Source organism: Myotis daubentonii, chromosome 3 (assembly GCF_963259705.1).
Source record: "Myotis daubentonii chromosome 3, mMyoDau2.1, whole genome shotgun sequence".
Taxonomy (NCBI): Eukaryota; Metazoa; Chordata; class Mammalia; order Chiroptera; family Vespertilionidae; genus Myotis; species Myotis daubentonii.
Genome location: NC_081842.1, coordinates 71,954,759 through 71,978,627, shown reverse-complemented (window position 1 = coordinate 71,978,627; position 23,869 = coordinate 71,954,759). Strand labels below are relative to the sequence as shown.

The following is a 23,869-nucleotide window of genomic DNA, read 5'->3' as shown; positions in this document are numbered from 1 at the left end:
CAAAGCAGTGCTCTGGAGACTAATTTCCCACTACCACACTTCCAAACGGCCCTGACTAAAACTGACTGCTGTGTCTTCTAAAAAAAAAAAATCATTGTTTCTATTGGAGGGTGAGTGGGTGGGATGTGTTTTAATGGGAGTGGGTGCTCATTCCAAGGGTGGGTCAAGCAAATGAAATTCAACTGTGAGAATGGAGGAATTGCAGGGCTAATTAACTACTTAATGACTGTGACAGGGTGACTACCTTTTTAGTTTACCCTCTTTGACAAAAGGTCTTCTCAGCAGTCCTTTCAATCACACCTAGGGATAAAATCAGAGTTTTTCCTGAATTTTTAATCCATGCCACTGAAAATATTCCTGTCCAACAGCCTGCACAAAATGAGCTTCCAGAAAAAAATTACCTAAAGTTTTATGGGGGAAATAAGTGTTTTGATTGATTTTGTTTAGAGAGGAGAAAGTATGAGGATATTTATTCTCAACATTCAACAAATGTTTACTGAACTTCTACTACACAGGAGGTGATATTCTAGGCCAGTTCTTCCCAAATGTTAATGTGCACATGAACCACCAAGGGATCTGGTTAAAATGCAGATTCCAATTCAACAGAGCCTGGGAAAGGCCTAACTGTCTAAACATCCAGTAAGCCTCCCCTTTCCCTGATGATGCCCATTTTGAGGTTTGAGACCCTCAAAAGGGTCTACACCAGTGATGGCGAACCTTTTGAGCTCGGCGTGTCAGCATTTTGAAAAACCCTAACTTAACTCTGGTGCTGTGTCACATATAGAAATTTTTTGATATTTGCAACCATAGTAAAACAAAGACTTATATTTTTGATATTTATTTTATATATTTAAATGCCATTTAACAAAGAAAAATGAACCAAAAAATGAGTTCGCATGTCACCTCTGACACGCGTGTCATAGGTTCGCCATCACTGGTCTATGCACTGGGTATGCCTAGCATGTTGTTAACATGTGAATAAGTGTCACTATGTTGTTGTTTCTGCTGCTGGAATGCAGACCTTCTGCTTTTTCTGCTTTATCACAATGATAAAAATCTTGTTTACTACCTGAGGTAATACCTGCTTCTTCCAGCACTACCTGGACTTCAGTCTTCTCGTGTTCAATCTCTTTCTTGACCTTTTCCATTTCACTTAACTTCTTGTTTTCTTCTCTCTGCTGATTTGTCAGATTAGAAATCTCTTCTTAAAGGGAAAAATAAAAGAGCAAAATTAAAGGAACTGTGGTAGGCAGCTAGACAGATGTGAGCAGAGCAAGGATGATGGTATAGGTACAGAAGGTCACCTAGGTGGAAAGTCCTAGGTGCCCAGGAATGGAAAATTATAAGGTGGGACCTTGCCCGTAGGGTGACCTTTCCTCTCTCAGCATATCGTTGGTCATTCTATTTGGACCCCCCTGACCTTTCCTCTCTAGAGATGACATCTAGGCCTCAGTTGTATTTCAACTCCAGGCCCAGAAAAGCAGCAAAACCAGACAATGAAACCAAAGTTGACCTCCAGATCAACTGCATTGAATAATAACCCTATGCCCTGGCACCAGTCAATCAATCAGTGGAGATCACAACCCCAGAAGGACATACCTGGAAAGCTGCTGAATATTCCACTGAGATCTTCCCCTGGGGCGTCCTCTAAAATCTTCTTAAAACCCCTTAGGAGGAAAACCCAGGGCGCTCTCTCTCCTGGGAGCCTGCCAGAGCCTTCCCCACCACTTTCCCTTTCCCCTATGCCTGTCAACATTACCCTCCTCACTTCTAAGCTCCAAGGGCCCTTCTTTTGCCTCTGTAACTTGTTTCCTGACCCTATTTCTTCTACCACTCACTTCTTCTATCTCTGTGACTTTCCAAATAAATGTTCTCTTATAGTTTGAGTCTTGTCTCTGAATTCTTTCCTAGCCAGAGCTCAAGAACCATGGTTGCTAAACCAAAGTTTGGTCTGACCCAATGAATCTAACACCTGGTGCCATTCCCAAACTCTGGCCAACAGAAAAAGTCTCAGACCCATGATATCAAGCCAAGAAGACTGTTCTCAGAGACCCACTGACACTGTTATGCCATCTTGGTAACTTGATGGCAAGGCCACCACTGGCACATAAGGGACCTTTGAATTAGGAAAAGGTATCTCTTTCTTCATTTGCCAGAAAGTTGTCTACAGCAGCGGTTCTCAACCTGTGGGTCGCAACCCCTTTGGGGGTCAAACAACCCTTTCACAGAGGTCTCCTAAGACCATTGGAAAACACATATATAATTACATATTGTTTTAGTGATTAATCACTATGCTTTAATTATGTTCAATTTGTAACAATGAAATTGGGGGTCACCACAACATGAGGAACTGTATTAAAGGGTCGCGGCATTAGGAAGGTTGAGAACCACTGGCCTACAGTGAGTATAGTGCTTCTTACAGGGTTGTGCATTGAACACCTGTCCAGTTTCACAGGGTGGTCCCGCTGGCTGGGGCAATGCCAGATTCTGCCTGGTGGTGCTTGAAATACAGACCTGGAATCCCATACTTCCAGTGTCAGTGCTTAGTTATCAACACCAGTGACTGCTGTTTTATCAGCTGCTGCTCAACACCAGGGTGGGTTTCTCAAGCATAAGCTGGGTCACTGTCTGCCAGAAGCCAATGCAATGAGCCAGGTAGACCAAAGAATCTGAAGGAGCTCAAGCTCTCGAGGGTCTGGGGCTAGCCTCTCGTGAACACAAGCCTTTGACAGAGTAAGGCATCCAAACCTCCACCCCTGATACCGTCATTGTCAGTTCTGCTTCTTTGAGGAGGAAGCCTCGAATACCTAAGAGGTACGAAGAAGGGCCAAGCAGCTCTTGGAATTACCCACAGTCCAGGGGCAGTAGAAGGAGCTCAAGAGCTTTCTTCTCCTCTGGTTCTGAGATCCTGGACTGTGGTGTGATGTGAGAATTTTAAACAGTTACAAAAACAAACCCACTGGATAGCAATTCTCATCTATACTAATTAAAGGGTAATATACTAATCAGACCGGATCAACCAGGCATCTTCCAGATGTCCAACTTCCTTCCAGACAGTTAGGGGGCGATCAGGTCAGCATGGGGGAAGTTAGGGGTCAACCAGGTTGACCAGGGGCAGTTAGGGGATGATCAGGCAGGCAAGCAGAGGCAGTTAGGGGCAATCAGGCAGGCAGGCAGGCAAGCGGTTAGGAGACAGCGGTCCCGGATTGCCAGAGGGATGTCCAACTGCCGGTTTAGGCCCCATTCCTGTGGCAGTCAGACATCCCCCGAGGGGTCCCAGATTGGAGAGGGTGCAGGCCAGGCTGAGGGACCCCACTCTTATGCATAAATTTCATGCACCGGGACTCTAGTGTGAATAATAAATCCTTCTGTGATAAGCTCTTTCCAGAAGAGATGATCCCAATGTTCTCTATTGACCATACCTTAGAATCACTTGGAGATTTTTTGAAATAGACCTCTGTCCAAACCCCACCCAGACCAATCAGCACTGGCCTCACCTGGGAACTTGTTAGAAATGCAAATTCTCAGACCCCCTCCTAGACCTAATGAACCAAAAACTCAGTCAACTGTTTTAACAGCCCTCCAGGTGATTTTGATACAGGTAAAGTTTTCTAACTACTGTTCCAGCATCATGACCTGGTCATGCATATAGGTCAACATAGAAAGCAAGTTTTATTCATGCCTCCAATGGTAATGGACTTGCTCCCAGGGCATCTCAGGATTTTGATGCACATCATAGATGGTACTGGTGTAAGCTGGCAGCCTCTTTCAGGGCTGCTTGGCATTATCTCAAAATTTAAAAATTCACTCCTTTAACCCAGTGATTTCATTTCTAGGACTCCATCCCACCAAAATATTTTTACATGTCCACAGGTATATGAACAGGGATGTATAATATAGAATTATTTATAACTAGAGGCCTGGTGCACAAAAATTTGTGCACTCGGGGGGTCCCTCAGCCTGGCCTATGCCCTCTTGCAGTCTGGGACCCCCTCAGAGGATGTTCACCTGCTGCCTTAGGCCCGCTCCCTGGGGGATGGGGCCCAAGCTGGCAGTCAGACATCCCTCTGGCAGTCCAGCAGCCCTTGGGGGATGTCCACTTGCCAGCGGGGAGCAGACCTAACCTGCAGTAGGACATCCTTAGTGCTGCTGAGGAGGCGGGAGAGGCTCCCACCGTCACCACTGTACTGGCAGCCGTTAGCCTGGCTTGTGGCTGAGCAGAGCTCCCCCTGTGGGAGTGCACTGACCACCAGGGGGCAGCTCATGCATTGAGCGCCTTGCCCCTGGTGGTCATTATGTGTCAGAGTGACCAGTCATTCCCAGTCGTTCTGCTGTTAAGATCAATTTGCATATTACCCTTTTATTATATAGGATAGAGGCCTAGTGCATGGGTAGGAGCTGGCTGGTTTTCCCTGAAGGGTGTCCCAGATCAGCGTGGGGGTCCCACTGGGGTGCCTGGCCAGCCTGGGTGAGGGGCTGATGGCTATTTGCAGGCTGGTCACACCACCTTCAGTGCGGGGGTCCCCACTGGGGTGCCTGGCCAGGCTGGGTGAAGGGCTGATGGCTGTTTGCAGACTGGTCAAGCCCCCCATCCTCAGTGGGGACCCTCATCCCATGGAGGTTTGGCCAGTCTGGGTGAGGGGCTGAGGGCCATTTTCAGGCTGGCCAAGCGCCCCCAGTGATGGAAGCTCCCAGCCTCTCCTTTTTATCTTTTTTTATTCTGGGATTTATTTACCTTCTATAATTGAAACTTTATAGCCTTGAGAGGAGCTCAGAGCTGGCCAGGGTGGGCGGGAGGGAAGCTTGGCTTCCTCCATCGCCAGGGGCAACCCAAACCTCTTGCTCACTCCAGCTCCGTGGCCACAGCTGGCTTAAAGCAGGTATCTGGGGTTTATTTACCTTCTATAATTGAACTTTTGTTGCTTTGAGTGGAGCTCAGAGCCCGCCACGGCTGGTGGGAAGCTTGGCTTCCATCATTGGGGCAACCAAGCCTCCTGCTTGCTCCAGCTCTGTGGCTGCCGGCCGCCATCTTGGTTAGGTTAATTTGCATATAGTTGCTCTGATTGGCTGGTGGGTGTGGCTTAAGGTGTGGAAAAGGTACAGTCAATTTGCATGTTTGTCTTTTATTAGTGTAGAGTATTTGTAATTGTGAAAAACTATATTGAAAATGAATAAAGGTTACTTAAGTGTTAGTCACCCTTATAAAATACTGTGTAACTATAGATAATCATGTGGTTGGTCGCCATGCAAAGAATCACAGGCACATGGGAAAGTGGCACAGCCCAAGACTTAAGTGTGTACATGCCTGATGCAAGCTCAGATCTGCTACTTGCTGACTGTGATTTTGGACCAGTTCTTAACCTATGTGATTCAATATAGTCTGCATTTTACAGATTTAAAAAAAATTGACACATAAGACTGTTCTGAGAATTAAATAATAAATAATTGTATATAAAACAGTGCCTGGCATGTAGTATAGGCTATAAAAATATTTTCAAATTAGAAAACATATTGATAAATTAAAAAATAAAAGGTGTAGGATAATGTGTAATTTGAGTAAAAAAATACATGCATGGATATATGCATAGAAAATCTTAGTAAAGCTATGGATATAAAAAAATTCTTAATTGTGGCTTCCTTTATGTAATAAAATTGGGAGCTAAAGGTAGAAAAGTATTCTTATTTTTAGAATAAAAATAATATCTGTAGCAAAAAACATTTTAAGTATGAAAAAATGAAAAAATTAAAACCTGAGTGGGAGTATGTCAGTGTTGAAGTGTTGGCCCACGGAGGACAGCCTTACGCTTGAAGCCTGGCTCCCCCACAGGTCTTTGCTCCTGCTCTGGCTCCAAGCCCGGCTCAGACCTTGTAGGAACTAGTTCTCCCCCTGGAGGGTCTCCTGGCTCACAGTGCTCTTCTCACAAGTGTGCCTGAGCTTGAGGAGCTCAGTGCTGAGGGCCCGGGCCTCCTCCTGAGAGGCATCCAGCTTTGCCTGAGATTCCTCCAGCCTCTCCCTCCAGCCATCCAGGCACATGTCAAAGTGCTGCTGCTTCTGGTCTAACACGACTGCTATGGCGCAGGCCTTCCCCAGATCCCACAGGGCGTCCCCCAGGTCAAGATGCCGGCAAGTGCCTGGCCCTCTTCAGGGAGTCATTTCTGGCATTGGCCACCCCTGGTTCCAGCAGCCTCCTGCAACCCAATCGCCAGCTTGTTCCTGAGTGAGGGAGACCCAAATGGCAAGTGAAGCCACAATCCTAAAGAGCTCATCCAGTTTGTACTTGACTAAAGATAGCGCTTGGGGATAAAATCAGGTGGCTTAATAGTATGAAGCAGAAGCAGCTTGGGTCTGAAAATGACCTCCTTGTGCTTATAGAACCCAGATGTCTCCTGACCACTGCCCCCCACTCCTGTATCCATGTGTCCTTTATTTCCCCTACCCCTTTCCAACCTGAACTTGGAACTGGGGATCTCTGAATCCCTGTAAGTAATTGCTCACCCTAAACCTTAAATAAGCAACAAAGCATACTGATGACTTCATAAGAAACGGGAGAAAGAGAAAGATTGTACTGAACATTCCACCAAAAGGAAGCAACTATTAAAAATCCTTAGGCGCATCCAGTCTCTAAAGAGCTCCTTGGCTATGTTGCTTCCAAAGAACATCTGTTGGCTCTCTCCTGCTCGTTCTCTCTCCCTCTTAAGCAGCTCCTAAATGGCCCAATTTATCTCTTTTCTCTGAATGTCTTTTCTATCTCAGCTCCTCTGCCCAAATTTATACACCCCAATCCATCCAACTGTTAAGCTCATTTAATAGATTCCACTGCTCTTAGGGGGTACCTCCGCCCCTATCTGCATCTCCTGAGATGGGGTGGTTTATTAAGGTGCCTCTTCCACCCACTACACAAAAGTGGGGCTTTTGAATGGATGAAATGTGTTCTCCTGCTCACATTTCCTGCATATACTTCTTAGATGAAAGACACTAAGTACCATAGCTTCTTCTCATCTACTGGGTTTTTTAAAAAAATTTATTGAATTTATTGGGGTGACATTGGTTACTCAGCTACTGTTATTAAACAGAAAAAGGCCCTCGGGAATTCACATGTGCCACACAACGAGCAATGTGGTCACAAAGCCTCTTCTTGGTGGAATCCTTACAAAAACCAGTCTGTGTTCAACATCCAGGAAGGAGCTGGGCTCTCACAACCTTTCTTTGCTTACTGATTTCTAAGTCACCTCATGTCTTTGCTTCATTTCCCTGAACTGTGAAGAGGAGACTCTGATGGACTGCATAATGACCACTAACAATACTGCACTGTACGCCTGGAAGTTGCTATGAAAGTAGAGTTTCAATGTTCTCACCATAACAACACAACAGACAGTAATCACGTGGGGTGAAGAATGGATTAACTAACCTTATTGTGACAGAGATTTTGCAGTATGTACATGCATTAAGTCATCACATTGTATATCTCAAACTTACACAATGTCAGATGTCAATTATATCACAAATAAAGCTGAAAAAAGAGGATGTTTTACCCCACCTAAAACAATAGTCAAATAAAATTATTACATGTATTGACCTTCCCTCCTTGCCTCTCACCCGACAGCGCAGAGGTGTGCTGTACAGGAGTGAGGAACAAAGGAGCAGTGTGGGGAGGGGAGCGAGTTGGGGGAGGGAGAGCCCCTGGCCGGCTGCCAGAAGATCCCACCAGGAGGAAGCCCAAGTGTCCCTTGAATTTCATCCAAGAAGCTCACTCCTGGGTCTGAGCACCTGGGTTAGCAATAATTACTGGAGCTCACCCTACACATTACCCAGGGGAGGACAAACTCTTGCCTCCTGCACTCCCGCTCCTGCCCGCCCCTCCTCATGCCCCCACCCCCCAGTGGTGCCCCACTCTGGATGGGGAGCTCCAGAATGAAAAGCAAGAAAGGTGTTGTAGCCTCTGGCAGTGAGACTGAGGATGATGACAGCATGGACATTCCCCTGGACCTTTCCTCTGCTCCAGCTCAGGCAAGAGAAGGAGAAGGGGAAACCTGCCCAAGGAATCTGTGCAGACTCTCCAAGATTGGCTGTATGAGCACCGATACAATGCCTACCCCTCAGAGCAAGAAAAAGCATTGCTGTCCCAGCAAACACATCTATCTACACTACAGGTCTGTAACTGGTTCATCAATGCCCGCCAAAGGCTCCTCCCTGACATGCTGAGAAAGGATGGCAAAGATCCAAATCAGTTCACAATTTCCCGCTGCTGGGCCAAGATATTTGAAGTGAGCCCTGTGGAGTCAGAAATGGGCATCAAAAACTTCATGCCAGCTCTAGAGGAGAGTCCATTTCATTCCTGCACTGCTGGACCAAACCCAGCCCGAGGGAGGCCACTGTCCCCTAAGCCGTCGTCTCCAGGATCCCTTCTGGCTCGTCCATCAGTGTTCTGTCATATCCCTGTGACTGCATTGAAAGACGTGCCTTTCTATCAGCCCGTTGGCGTGGGACAAAACAGCAGATAGCAGCCAGAAACTTTACAGACACTTCCCTCATGTACCCAGAGAACACGTGTAAATCTGGACAAACCACAAATACACAAAGTGGTCTTTTCAACAGTCCTCCCCCTAATCCACCAGACCTCAACCAGGATTTTAGTGGATTTCAGCTTCTAGTGAATGTTGCACTCAAACAGGCTGCAGAAATGGAGCTTCAGGAAAAACTTACAGCTTAACCCTTTTCCAGTAAAACAGTTCTGACAAAGGTTATGATTGCTGGGGTGATGGCAAGAAATAAATTGCATTATTTTATATATTTTTTGTTAATATTTGCACATGGGATTGTTAAAATGAAGCTTCCTGTTACTGAGATGTCTTCAATGGAATAGTTATTTCAACAACTATAAACTCAAAGCTACTGTAGAAACAAAGGGTTTTTTTTTAATGTTTCTTGGTAGATTATTCATAATGTGATATGGTTCCCAAGATCATGTGATTTTCCCCTCCCCCCCCTTTTTTGTTGGTGTTTTTTCAGACTGCAATATTTAGAGAACCTATAGCATCTTCTCATTCCCATGTGGAACAGGATGTCCACATACTGCCTAATAAGTTTTCAATTTTTTTCAGACAAGTATGAATCTAGTTGATTGATGCCTTTTTTTCATGACATAATAAAGTATTTTCCTTAAAGAAAATAATTACATGTATTTTTAAGTACTTTAGAAATGCTTGGTTGGTGCCAGAAAAGAAGAATTTTACTTTGGGTGACCAACTCTGCTAGTTTGACCAGAAATAAAGGGTCTCAGCAGAACATAGCCCTGTCAGTGCTAAAATCAGGCTTGTCCAGGACAAACTGGCCAAGTTGGTCACCCTTGTTTCACTGATAATGTTCTACATTTAATACCGACTACAATTGTGCTCAACTTGATAATCATAAGTACCTACTTAGTTGGCTAGAATATACATGGGTATATGGGAGATTAAAAAACCAAATTCCTATCCTTGGGGGATTTAGAACCCAGAAGCAGTAAACTGGGTCTCAGGTGAGCTAGACCCCACAAAACTAACTCATCGTGTGACCCCAAGCCTGGAAATCAAGACACAGATCCTCAACTTCCCAACAAAAAAATAGAATCATACATTTTCTTTTTGTATGGCTCTACCTCCCTGGGGTGATTTAGAGAGAAAGCATAATACAGACAATGCCTTATTTAATTGATGTTCGACTAAGTTTAAAGCAAAAATAATTTTAGCTATTACCATATTATTTTTCTTTAGTTGTCATGTATAACAGAAGAACAATTTGTTAGTTCCAACAAATCCATGTGGTCATAGTCTATATACTTTCCCTCTTTTCTACCCCTTAAAAAAGACCAAATAGAATGATTGATAGGCACTTTCACCCACATCCTTTATATTAGAAGAAAAATCTTACTTTATTAGCAAATGCCATATTTTGGATATGAAGAGCCATTTTCACTGAAAGCCCCACTTTTCTGTGGTCCAGAGTTTGTACCTCCTGCAGGTATTTTTAGTATCTGTCATCCCAAAGCCCTTTGTAAGTTACTGTGACTACAGAGATGGATCACTTGGTGCCTGTTCTGGGACAGAACACAGCAGCTATTCAGCAACAGCACAGCAATGTATCGCCAAGATTTAGGTGAAGAACTGAAAAACAGTATCTTCGGTTGAAGCTAAAAAGAATTGTATTAATCTGTCCTGGATTTTTGCCAAACTACCAAACCAGGGACACAGTCTTTTGAGTAAACCTTTATGGGTTATAAACTTGAATTTTTTGACATTTTCTCTCAAGCATACATTGTCTTTCGATCTCTGAACAAAATGCTTCAGTACTGTACTGTGGTATCAAGTCTTAATTCACTTGGGCCCCAAACTTCTGTAGTTCCTGAGAACTTCTAAAGCCTTTATATAGTATTGGCTATAAAATTGATATTCTAACCCCAGAGGTGGCCTGAGTGTCACTTCTTTTCAATGACACCATTATCTCATAAGGCATGATGGCAGATCCTAACATGTTCTCAACCATCCCTGTCCTTCTCCACAGACCAGTTTGTGGTCTACAAGTTGTAGACTAGAGATACAATGACTTTAATTATAGAGACCTATACAAACATAAACTCAATTAACTTTGGTGTTACAAATGAAATACAGGATTTTAAGTGCTAGTCCATTTTCCAACATAGCTCAAAGTTACACCTCCTGAGAAGATTTCCCTCCTGCCCCTAGAAAGAGCTTCCTTTCTTCCTCTAGGACTGCTTTATAGTCTTTATCATTTTTTATTATTATAATTTTTTATCCCCTCTAGAGAATGTGCTTCTTGCTAGTGGTGGCTTTTTCAGCTTTGATCTTGGGCTTATTCATGCACTTGGCCTTAAGGAAACAGTCCCTATTCTCATGCTCCTCTGTGTAACTAACTCCAGGTTCACGGTCACCTTCCTCTACTCACTTGGCATCCTCCAAGTCTTCAGTTCTGTAGATGGCATCATCTTCATACTTCATTCTACAGTGCAGCATTTCAGCATTGCCTTTGGAGAGAGCCCGGAGCAGCTCAGCCTTGGCCTCCTGTTCTTCATATTACTCTCACGGAAGGTCACAGTCACACTTGGCTGACTGCAGGGAGTGGGCTAGGGCACTTTGGGACTATATGGGACACAATATACATTGCAAAAAGAAACCACCACCATTAACAACAAAAGGCTTGGAGGTGACATCATTTTGTTAGGTAAAGTTAATAACAACCTGCCACAAATCCAAGCTGAGCCCAAACCTGGTAAGATAATATCAGAAAGAGCATATGGGACAATAAGAGGAAAACAAGAGTATCTGATTGCTGCTGTTAAAACAGGAAAGAGAGCTCTATTTAGGGAAATGCCAGCCTGACTACGTGGGCTTCACCAATAGACAGGCCTGGAGTTCTGGAAACAGTGGAGGATGCACAGGTAGCAAGGAGAACATTCACTATCATTTCCAGTGGTTCTCAACTTTCCTAATGCCGCGACCCTTTAATACAGTTCCTCATGTTGTGGTGACCCCCAACCATAAAATTATTTTCGTTGCTAGTTCATAACTGTAATTTTGCTACTGTTATGAATTGTAATGTAAATATCTGATATGCAGGATGTATTTTCAGGGGTCACGACCACAGGTTGAGAACAGCTGAATTTAGGCAATAAGATTTATATTTAGCAATATATATGATTCAGGTCTTCTTTGGACTAGAAGGAACCACTGAGATTTAGTCTAGCCTTTTCATTCCATTGATGAGGAAAACAACATCTTTTATTTCAACATATCTCATCACTTTAAAACAAGGATAGGGAAACTTTTTTCTGTCAAGGGCCCTATGGATATTTATAACATCATTCACAGGCCTCACAAAATTATGAACTTAAATATTAGTCTGCTATATTTGGTCAAACATTTAATTAACTCACCACTAATGCCTTGGCAGGGCCAGACTGAATGATTTCACAGGCCTTACATGGCCCGCAGGCCAGACGTTCCCATTCCCCATCCCTGCAAACCACACTTGAACTTTCTATGGTGAGGAAAATATTCTATATGTACACTGTCCTATGTGGTAACCACTAGCCATATGTAGCTGCTGAACACTTAAAATGACCCAAGTACAATGTTGGTCAATATGGAATTTTAATTTTTATTAACATCAATTTAAATTTAGATAGCCACCTGTAGTGTAGTAGTGGCTACTGTATTTATTGGACAACAGAGCTATGTTTAGTGGATATTCATTCACTGACATGGTGATCTGGTTAACCTAGCAGCATAGTTCCCAGGAGATAACCTTGTCTAGTGGGAAGAACCAGGGGTCTCTGCCAGTCCTCATGTGTCCTTTATGCAAATTAGAAGAATGTATTCTGGAGCAGATTCAACTGAGAGCACAAGGCTTGGTTAATGGCAGCCTCAGCCAGACACCTTTGGATGGTGAATAGGAGCAACAATACATGGTGACCCTGAGAAGGATGCAGGCTTGGAACTTGATAAACTTGGCTTCAAATTGGTACCCTTCCTCTTATTTAATATATACAGGGTGTCCCCCAGAATGCATACACACTTATTATACATTATTCATTCTAATAGGTTAAATCTGAAAAGAAAGTAACATCAATTGAGCTACCAGCTGTTAAAGTATGTACACAGTTTTGGGGAAACACCCTATATGTATTGAGCACCTGTTCCAGGCATTTGTGTTTCAAAAGCAAATGAGACAAGGACAAAGTCTTTGCCCTAAGGAGCCAAAAAGAAGTGAGAGGATACACAAAGAAAACATGTAAACAAATTAATAAATAATATAGCTAGCAGCATAAGACAATAAAACAGACTGACACGATCTGGAATACTTAACTCCTTCTAATCACCCCAAAGACCTTGGAGAAGGGCCTTCAAGCAGTGGGAACAGCCGCTACCAAAGTCCTGGGGCAGGAATGATGGCGGCTGTTGAAAAGGCAGAGAGAAGCCAGGATGGCCGGAGGGGAGTAAATGAAGGAAGCAGATGTACGAGGTAAGATCGCAGAAGGAGGTTGGAGCCAGAGCAAGGGGGCCTGGTAGGCCAATTGGAAGGCACTGGGAAGGCAGCCAGACGATGTTCTAAAATATAAATCAAGTCCTTTCGTTATCAGCCTAGATTCTTTCACAATCTACTACTAGCTGTATGATCTTGGACACGTTATTTGTCATCTCAGAGTTTGGTTTCTTCACGTATGAAGATATAATTCTACATGACTTAAAGATTGAGATAACAGGAGAGAAGCATCTAGCATAATGTCTAATGTACAAACTATGGTAGTGATTTTAAAAATTATATATAGTACAGAAAATAAGCCACAGAATGCAGGGAATAAAATAAAAGATTTAAAAACAGAAATCTCAAGATTCAGTGACCTTTACCCCTCAAAATAGATCCTTTATGGTGAGATTATATACAAGTGAGTGAGGTACTTTGGGGTCTTAATAACAAGATGCATTGAATATCAACTAAGAATTAGCTTGAAATAGCAAAGCTAAAATAACTCATCTCTCATCTTAGTCACTATGCTTCCACCTTAAACAACCACTTTCACTGAGGTCACCTACTACCAACATCATATATCTCTCAGGAAGAAATCACTAATATCTATAATTTATTGACAATTTCAAAGTAATATTGAGCTAAGTTAGCTCCACTTATTTTATTCTTAGTGCACTTCAAAATCAAAGATCCATAAAGAACCTTGCTGACTTTCTGTGCACATAATAATGCAAAATGAAAACACATACTTTGCTTGCTCTAAATCTGACAAACCTGAGGTGCAATTTGAATCACTGAGGAAGATCCTTTAGGGATCAGGGTCCTTCCCAGCACATATAAGGTTCTACATATTTCCCCGCTCCCCTAACTCCTAGAGCACTTTCCCTTTCCTTTTATATGAGAATATATGTAGGCTGACCAACCGAACACACATTTTTCTTTAAACATGTGGTCAAGCTATTGGTGAAGAATAATAGATGCATCACTTTGGTATCCTCTTCCAGTTGTCCTTTCAGTCCTTCAATTTTCCAAATGAAGATGCTCTTCACTTTGGAAAGTTGGTTTATCAGAGCCTCCTTTTCTTCCAGTCTCCTTAGAAACTCATCTACAGAAAGAGTTCATGGAGTAAGTTAATCATGGTTGTCCTCATATACTGCCTCCCCCACTTAACTTGTTAACTTTAAGGTCAACTAAGATGATTCCTACCCACATATATCTGGTATTTAGGACGGGTTTGAGAGTCCAGTTATTAGCAAAACCATGGCAATGATCCTTTCCAGGACTCAAAAGACAGCCCTAATAAAGAACTGATTTTTAGTAGTAAGTATGAGTCAATAACAGATAATATTAGCTATCACTTATTGAGAATCATCTATGCAGTAGGCACTTTATGCATATTATCTAGTTTAATTATAATAACTCCTTGATAATGTAGGTATTATATAACCCATTTTGCAAAGGGAGAAACAAGGCAGCTTACTTAAATGTAATTGAGATACATGCATAGCCAGTAATTGGTGGAGGTAGATTCAAATTGAGTTTTTAACCCTGTAGAACACATCTTTTCTTCTATGTCATGCCCCTTGTTTATTACGTGTGGCTTTATCAATTTCTGACTATCTAATTTCTTAGATAATTACACTTCTTTGCCTTATTTATAAAATAAGGATAACAATAAAATATTGTTAATGAAAATCAAATGAGTGTGATTCTATTTTATAGAGTAACTAGAGGCCTGGTGCACAAAAATTTGTGCACTGGGAGGGGGGGCGGTCCCTCAGCACGACCTGTGCCCTCTCGTAGTCTGGGACCCCTCAGGGGATGACGACCTGCTGGCTTAGGCCTGCTCCTCAGGGGATTGGGCCTAAGCTGGCAATCAGACATCCCTCTGGCAGCCGGGGAGCCCTCAGGGGATGTCCACTTGCCAGCGGGGAGCAGGCCTAAGCTGCAGTCGAACATCCTTAGCACTGCTGAGGAGGCAGGAGAGGCTCCCACCACCACCGCTGTACTGGCAGCCATCAGCCTGGCTTGTGGCTGAGCAGAGCTCCCCCATGTGAGAGCGCACTGACCACCAGAGGGCAGCTCCTGCATTGAGTGTCTGCCCCCTGGTGGTCAGTGTGTGTCATAGTGACCAGTCATTCCCAGTCTTTCTGCTGTTAGGGTCAGTTTGCATATTACCTTTTTACTATAGGATAGAGGCCTGGTGCATGGGTGGGGGCCAGCTGGTTTGCCCTGAAGGGTGTCCCGGATCAGGGTGGGGGTCCTGCTTGGGTGCCTGGCCAGCCTGGGTGAGGGGCTGATGGGTGTTTGCAGGCTGGTCACACCCCCTTCAGGGTGGGGGTCCCCACTGGGGTGCCTGGCCAGCCTGGATGAGGGGTTGATGGCTGTTTTCAGGCTCGCCACACCCCCTTTAGGATGGGAGTCCCCACTGGGGTGCCTGGCCAGTCTGGGTGAGGGGTTGAGGGCCAGTTTCAGGCTGGCCAGGGACTGAAGCTCCCAGCCTCTCCTTTTTTTCTTTTCTTTTTTTATTCTGGGATTTATTTACCTTCTATAATTGAAACTTTGTTGCTGTCACTGGAGCTGAGAGCTGGCCTGCTGAAAGCAGGTATCTGGGGTTGGTTTAGCTTCTATAATTGAAACTTTGTTGCTTTTGGAGCTCAGAGCTGGGCCGCGGCAGGTGGGGAAACTTGGCTTCCTCCATCACTGGAGCAAGCAAGCCTCCTGCTTGCTTCAGCTACATGGCTGCTAGCCAGCATCTTGTTTGGCAGTTAATTTGCATATCCTGCTGATTAGCCAATGGGAAGCATAGCAGAGGTATGGTCAATTACCCTTTTGTCTTTTATTAGGCAGGATTGCTAAATAATTATTAGAAGTAATCATTAAATAGTAGAGAATGTGACCATGACAGGGGGAAATTCTATTACACTCTAGTCTATACTCTCTGATTAACTTATTTCATTAATGATAGGACAGAAATGCCTTGGTTATTGGAATGGCTACTAAAAGATGAGCCAATTCTGGACAAAGGCAGCTGATCCTATAGTGTAATTAGTGCAACAATAAAGCTCCAAATATTTATGACACCTATCCCTCTTACTATAAAGAAGTTCTAAAACTCTCAACATTATAAAGAAGCATCTGTGAAGGCCAAAGTAGCAACTCCCAAACCTTTTGATCTCAGGAACACTTCATATGCTTAAAAATTATTGAGTTCCCAAAGAGATTTTGTTTATGTGGCTTTTATATTAATAGATAGTATATCCAAATTTAAAATATGCATTAGTTGATTTTGAAATAATAATAAAAATCTTAATGCTGTGTTTACATATAAACATAAACAATATTTTTAGGGGAAAAACTCTATTTTCCAAAACCAAAAATATTAGGTGAAAAATGACATTCTTTTACATTTAAAAAAAAATCTCTGGTTTAATAAAAGTCAGCTGGAATCTCATATCTGCTTATGAATTTAATCTATTACAATACACAGTTTTGTTGCTGTATCTGAAGAAAATCCAACCTGGCACAGATATGTAGTTGGAACAGGGCAATGTATTTCGATAGTCTTTTCAGATAATTGTGACTATTTGCTACTACATCAAAACCCAACAAATAGAAATTTCTTAGTTGCAATATGGAATAAACCATATCAATGATTTTTTTACTGTTACATTAAATTCACTGGTCTATGTTCAACTTTCAGTGGATTTTTATCACACATTATTCTGCATCAGCATGCAGTGGTGATTTGAAAAATATGTGCTCACTGAATCGTGCAGATCTTCAAATGTTGACACATTTCATTACATAATATTAAAAAAATCATATTTTATCATCACCACTGGTCTCATCAAACAAGCCTTTAAGACTTGAAAGCCATCAAGCTCGTGATGACACTTACGTTTTCCAAAATCTAATTTTTGCCTAAAAGCTCCAATTTTATTGCAACCAATATTGTCAGTTATTTCCTTGAAGTGACAGGCTCACTTTATTTTTTGAGAAATATCTGCCAAGTATCTAAGTCTGAATTAGCATAGTTTGTTTGTCAATCATTCTTTCAAGTAAATGTGATCCTCCCTAAAAAAACCTGCTAGCTCAGCTCAGAACTGAATCATGTGTCACAGAATTGCTTTATGCATCCCTCTGGTTATATCTCACAGAATACTAAAGAGATACACACTCAGGGTCAAAATGTAATAAAACCATTAACCTCAATGCCCCCTAAAGGGGTTTTGACAATCACATTGGGGAGAAGGGTCTGTGAACCAAACTTTAAGCATCTCTGGGTATAAACATCATATTTAAAAGGATTCTGAAGACATGCCAATCCATCAGGGGATTGAGACCAATCTATCACGTATTACAGACCCAGGACGCATTTAACATGACTTCACTGACCACATTTACTATTGGACTCCTTTGAAAGCAGGATATGATAAGTTGGTAGGGGAGAGCATGAGAAAAATACATTGGTGGTAGTAGCAAAAAAAATCTGGAGCATAGACCCAATGAGGAGAGAGGAGGTTTGGATAGGCATATACAGTACTTATAATTTAATTCACACAGAACCCAAAAGGTAAAGATATGAACTAAAGGAAGAAAAGGGCCCTGCATCCTAAGTTGAATTATCATCTCAGACCCACTTTCATTTCACTTACCTGCCAATTTTCTTACCAAAAATGGTGAGTAAAAAATTAATGGCAATAATTAGGAGGAAATAGGCAATGCCTATCAAAGCAAATTTTACACACCAGTTCCTTCAGAGCCAGATGCACAGAATTCTCCAGCCTTGTCTCTGGACTGTGGAGTCTATACACAGACTACATCATAAATGGCACAACTGGGGGTTTTGTAGCAAGGCTGTGTCATGCACCCTGTCACCTTGCTGCAACCAAAAACACTTTTATCTTCTGGATTTCCAGATTAGCAGTTGTGCCAGTTCATTTTAATTCAGCTTCGACTGTAGATTTAGAGGTATCCACCGGGAGAGGATTCAGTAAGTCTAAATGGTCTTCATTCACTTTCTAAAGTAAGTGCCTCTGGCATCAAGAACAGAACGTTTATTTTCATTGACCTAGAAATTCTATCTCTGGGAATATATTACTAAAAATAATTCTAATTACAGACAAACATCTAGCCACATGCTGTGCATGGCAGAGAAACAAGTCAAGTTACAGGGCAAGGTTAAGTAAACTTAACCTCTACTTGATGGATTAAAAGAAACCATTATAAATGACTCAGATACAAAAAAGCTTATGATAAATTGAAAAAGAAAAACCCCAAACAGATTGTGTGAATGAAAAAGGGCCACATACTAAATCTGACAAGCTCAGGGGAGGCCTGCATGGTAGGCCTAACAAACTCAGAGACTGACAGTAACCATAGAGGATGGTCTAAACATAAAATTCCTAACCAAAAGTGGGTCAAGGTTGTTAGTCATGTAGCTTCCTTGACAAAGGTCACTATTTACTGTAAATGAGCAGGTCTATTGTCTTTTTGCATCTAAGATAATGCAGATCCATTTCCCTGACTTCTCAAGGCACAAACACCAAAGCACCAGACCACAGAACCCATAGCTGCTGTTTTGTTGCCTGCATGTTATCTCTGAGTGCTGTAAATGTTAACTATCCTGTACCCACCAATGTAAAAGAAGTATGTGTCTCTGTTTTTCTTTTTATCTAACCATCACTTTGCTTTCTCCTGCCCCTTTAATCTATCGTCAGTGGATTTCATGTAACTCTCCTTACGTCTCCTCCTTTTATTCTAATGTATAAAATAAACTGCAAAACTGCTATTCTCTGGAGCATTTTCCCAATCTGTTGAGACTTTGCTTCCTGGCAATTATCATCAGTTTGACTCAAATAAACTCATAAAGTTATCTACAGGTTTGGACATTTCGTCAATAATTGCTACAATTAAAAGATTGGAAAAAATGAAAAAAATAAAAATCATACACACACACACACACACACAATAATGGTCGATTGTAGAGAATAAACCATGTGACATTTTTCTACTTTTAATTTATCAAATGTTTGTGGGGCACCAACAAGAAGCAGACATTACTCTAGATGACTGACACACATCAGTGAACAAAACAAAGTCCCCCCAACCTCATGAAGCTTCTGGCAGATGGAGACAGACAAATAATCATATTTATTATGTAAAGTATGTAGTCTGTTTTAAGGTATTAAATACTATGAAAAAGAAGCACCTGGAGAAAGCAGGTCGTATGTGCTCAAATGTCACCTTTCCAAAAAGGCATATCCGAACTTCCCCTGGATAGCTGATTAACCCTCATCTTCAAGTCTTGCAGAATGAATAGTGGGTTCTAGACAGAGGAAATAGCTAGGGCATCTAGGGTGGGAATGTAACTGGTGTGTTCAAAGAAACAGCAAAGAGGTCAATTTGGCCAAGGCAGAATGAGAGCAGGAATAGTAGTAGGGAGGTCAGGGAGATAACGAGGCCCAATCATATGGTCCTTGTAGGCCCTGCACAGACTATGGATTTTACTCAGTATATAAAGGCAAGGGTTCATTATTGAAAATTGCCGGAAGCTGGTCCATCCTTGCTACTTGACACAGTCGCTGCAGGATAGAAACATCTGCACAGCATATGTTTCAAGGGACCTGGCGTATATAGCATACTGTTCTTAATATGTTTGCTCCCCTTAGCGCTGTGTGTTTTAACCAAGGTCACCTCTCCCGAAAAAGGTTGTTTCCCCAGGTAGGGATTTTTCCCTGAAGTTAGGGATGGGATGAAACTCCTTAACTAAGTGCCAGGCGGGTAGTTAATCACTTTAACTACAAACAATCATGCTTAAGCTACATAATCTTTACTCCCTGGAATGGAGATAAGAAATGCCCTAACCTTTGTAATAGAGATTGACAGGATTAAAATCAACTGGTATAAATACGGATGTAACAAGACAATAAACAGCAGAACTTCGCTGGAGATCCAGAGCAGAACCTCTCTGGAGATCCAGACCAAAACTTGGCTGGAGATCCTGGCTGGAGATCCTGGCTAGGCTGCTGATCAACTGAACACTGTCTCCGTGTCCTTCCTTCTTTGCCGACTCTGTCTACGCCTTTGGGGACCCCTGGACCTGCTGGGGTTGGACCCCAGCAGAAAATGAGAAAAAAAAGAGGCCTATTTCAATGAGATAGACCTTATAAAATATGTCTTGTAGGTGAACAGCCCCTACCACCTTCTGATTTTGAGCACTTCAGCCAACTGCATATTGCTTTTCCCTTTCATGGAAGAGAGCTATGCAGGACCTCCCAAAGTGGCAGAGTTATCCCTTCCCAGATAAGAGCATGTCTGTACACAAGGGTATATCAGAGGCCTCCTTCTTCCCCTAGAATCTTAAAATGCCCACTCATGCTCAGGAGTTGGTACATCATCTCAGCTGGTCCCCCACCAATCTGCTGGGATTGAGGTTCAGCTCCGAGCAAAGCAGTATGTGTACTTACTGTTCTCATTCTATAGCCTTGACTTCTGTGCTTTCAGGTCATTTGCCAACTGAGTCACTTCATCTAGTTTTACATTTGCTTCATTCAAGCACTCTTTACACATACTACAGAGCTTCTCACATTAACCTACAAGTTGAGAAAGAAGGGCTGGACATGGCCCATAAAACCCATGCTGAATTAGCTGTATGAGAAGGGAGCAGGGAGTTATGGGGAGGTTCCTGGACTCTTGTGCTCTCTTCTGCCCTGAAGGGAACAGCTAGCATTGGGAAACCATGTCTTCTAATTTAAGCAAGCACAGTAAACTTAGGGCCTGTGCTAAGAGACCCGGACTTCTCAGAGGATAGGGGTCAATAGAGAAATTCAACTCTCTGGATATTGGGCCCTCTCTGGAATTTGTTCTTTTGGAAGGGAACATGTCAAATACTGATGAAGTACAGAATCATTTCTGAAATGATTTTATATATTTAACCATCTTATTTTCCCACTAGAATATAAATGCCATGAGAATAAAAATTCTATTTGATCACAGATGTACCTCCAGTGCCTAGAATAGTGCTAAGCACATACTAGTAGCTCACAAAATAAGGGGTAGGTATAGAAGGAGGGGAGGCAAAGGGAAGAGGAGATGAAGGAAGAAAGGATTGCCAAAGAGCTGACCAAGCAGGAAGGGAGAAAGTAGATAGATCTAAGCAGCAATCTATATTTTTTAAAATATTTTTTATTTATTTCAGAGAGTAAGGGAGAGGGAGGAAAACATCAATGATGAAAGAGAATAATTGATCAGCTGCCTCCTGCATGCCCCTACTGGGGATTGAGCCTCCAACCCTGGGCATGAACCCTGACTGGGAATTGAACCCTGACCTCCTGGTTCATAAGTCGATGTTCTTAATAACAGAAATTTGAACTGTCAAAGTATCTGCACCCTCCTGATCATGAAGTCAGCAGGCTTAAGATAATCCTATTGGGTTAATACTTCAATCCCAAATTGCAACTTCTGAGAATTGTTTTTTCAGAAGAGGAAAGGATATGCCATTAGGCTTTTGTACTTCTACTTATTTCGATAACCAATCTAATCACTGGATTCTTGCCACACTCTGGAACTAATGCTAGTGACTGTGAAACCAATAAGACCAAGAGCTGCCAAATATAAGATGGTAATATCCTCTTTACTTAGCTTTAATTTGTATTCTTATTATTAACACTAGGGGCCCAGTGCATGAATTTGTGCACCTTGAAAGGAACGGTGGGCTATGAGGCTGCGGTGCACACAGGAGCGAGTCTTGACCCATCCTCCATGCCCCTGGCTGGTCCCTCCCACTGGGGACCCCAGTCCCCTGTCTGCTGGCAGCCCTGCTCCCACCATGACTCCCATTCACTGATGGCGCAGAACGATTGGGACTGGCACCAGCAGCAGGTGCGAGCAGTGGCTGCTGCCCCAATTGCCCCTCAGGAGCAGGGGGAGGTGGAGAAGCCCTCAGGTGTGATCAGGGCCAGAAGCCACTGCTCGCACCCACTGATGGCACAGAGTGATCGGGACCAGTGCCAGGTGTGAGCGGTGGCTCTGGTGCTGGCAGCGGGTGTGAGTGGGGCTGGTGCCAACAGCAAGTGCAAGCACCAGGCAGGACCGTGGCACGCGGGAGCAAAGAATTTTCAATAACCACCAGAGGCTCATCCCAATGACAGCAACCAGAGCCCCACCTTGGTCTGGTGCCCCTGCTCACCTGCTCCACCATCATGTCATGGCCAATGCCCACCATGTTCCATGTTCTGCCACCTGCTGCCAATGCCCACCATGTTCCGTGCGTGCCCCCTGGTGTTCAGCACAAGTCACAGCAACCGGTTGTTTGGTTGTTCTGCATTCAGTCTATTTGCATATTAGGGAGGGAGATAGATGATAGATAGATAGATAGATAGATAGATAGATAGATAGATAGATAGATAGACAGATAGATAATAGATAGACGATAGATAGTCAAACATAGTAGTAGAATGATATTGGTGGTGCTACTGACCCATAGTTCTATGGAGTTTACAAAGCTGTTTTTGTGTTTTGCTCTTTACACATATTAAATGTCAACCCATACCACTTCCCCATGAGACTGTCTCTAAAAGAAAGAGTGTTATGGAAATGTCAGAATAGGAAGACAAAGAAGGGATCACCTATAGGCATTTGGGAAAATGGTGAACCTGGTGGTAAATCTAATAATCTCAATGTTAACCTAATATTTATGATAGATCAATGGCCAAGGATCAGGAACATTTAAAAGATGATACCAGGTTTGGTCCTCTGGTAAACCTCTGCATTAGCACATATCCTGGAGATCTCCAACTGGAGTGTACAGTATGTTGAAGATTGTTCCTTTAAGCTCATACTAGTGACTATTCTAAACTTCCTATGAAAGACCACTAGATTATATCTTTTTATATCCCCAAGCCCAAATACATTGTTTGACACAATATAGGCACTTCATAAATGTCTGAGACACTCAAATTATTGCAGACTTTGATGAGAGGCTGGCCATCATACCCACTAAAGTTTACTTAGAGGTCATAGTCAAGCTCTCCTTATAAGCTCCAACATCCTAATTTTTTTTTAACTTGGTTAGAATCTTATCCACCGATTAGCAAGCAAGTGAAGAGCCAAATCATGTATATGCCCATTAGGAAGCTAACGAGGAAAGTCACATAGTTCTATTTCACAGATGTCCCCGAGCACCCCAGCTTGTTGGGGGTTGTGAAACCACACCTGGCAGGTAGTTCATGGCAGTTCTCCCACAACGCCATCAGCATCACGCAGGTTAGAGCACTGATGTTAAATGCCAGGCTCACTCTCAGATGCTATCAGAAGGAAGCGATGCTAGTGACAATTGGGACAGTGTTTGGATGGTCTGGAATTTGTAATTATGTTTTGAACGTTGAATATGTTTGTTCTCATTTATGAAACTTGGCACACTCATTGCTTTCCTCATATTACTCAGGAGTTCAGGTTGACTCTGTTTTATAAATGAGAAAGGTGTTAGAGAGGCTGAATACCTTGCCCAAATTCACATAGCTAATAAGTGTTGGATTTAGAATTTAAACTGATGACTGCCAGTGCCGATGCAAAAAAAGAAACATATCAAATACTAGATTCCTAAGATATGAATTCGTAATAACAAAGAAAATTGATGTCCTAATTGGCTCAAATTGTCAAGAATCCTGGGTCCCAGAGGAAACTGGATAAAATATGATGCCTGTTAATCATTTTCATTTTATGTTGTCTCCAATAATAAGTGACCCATTAACTGGGCCATGAGGAACACACCCAGGTGTGAGAAATGGCACTTCTGTTTATGGCCCTGAATATGCTATGCTAGGCACCTGTTTGCTGAGG

The 23,869-nt window shown here is 42.7% G+C and overlaps 1 pseudogene; it reads left to right on the top strand.

Moving 5' to 3' along the window:
* Positions 1-7,912: 7,912 nt before the first annotated feature.
* LOC132230441 (homeobox protein TGIF1-like) lies at positions 7,913-9,105 on the top strand (annotated as a pseudogene).
* Positions 9,106-23,869: the final 14,764 nt, after the last annotated feature.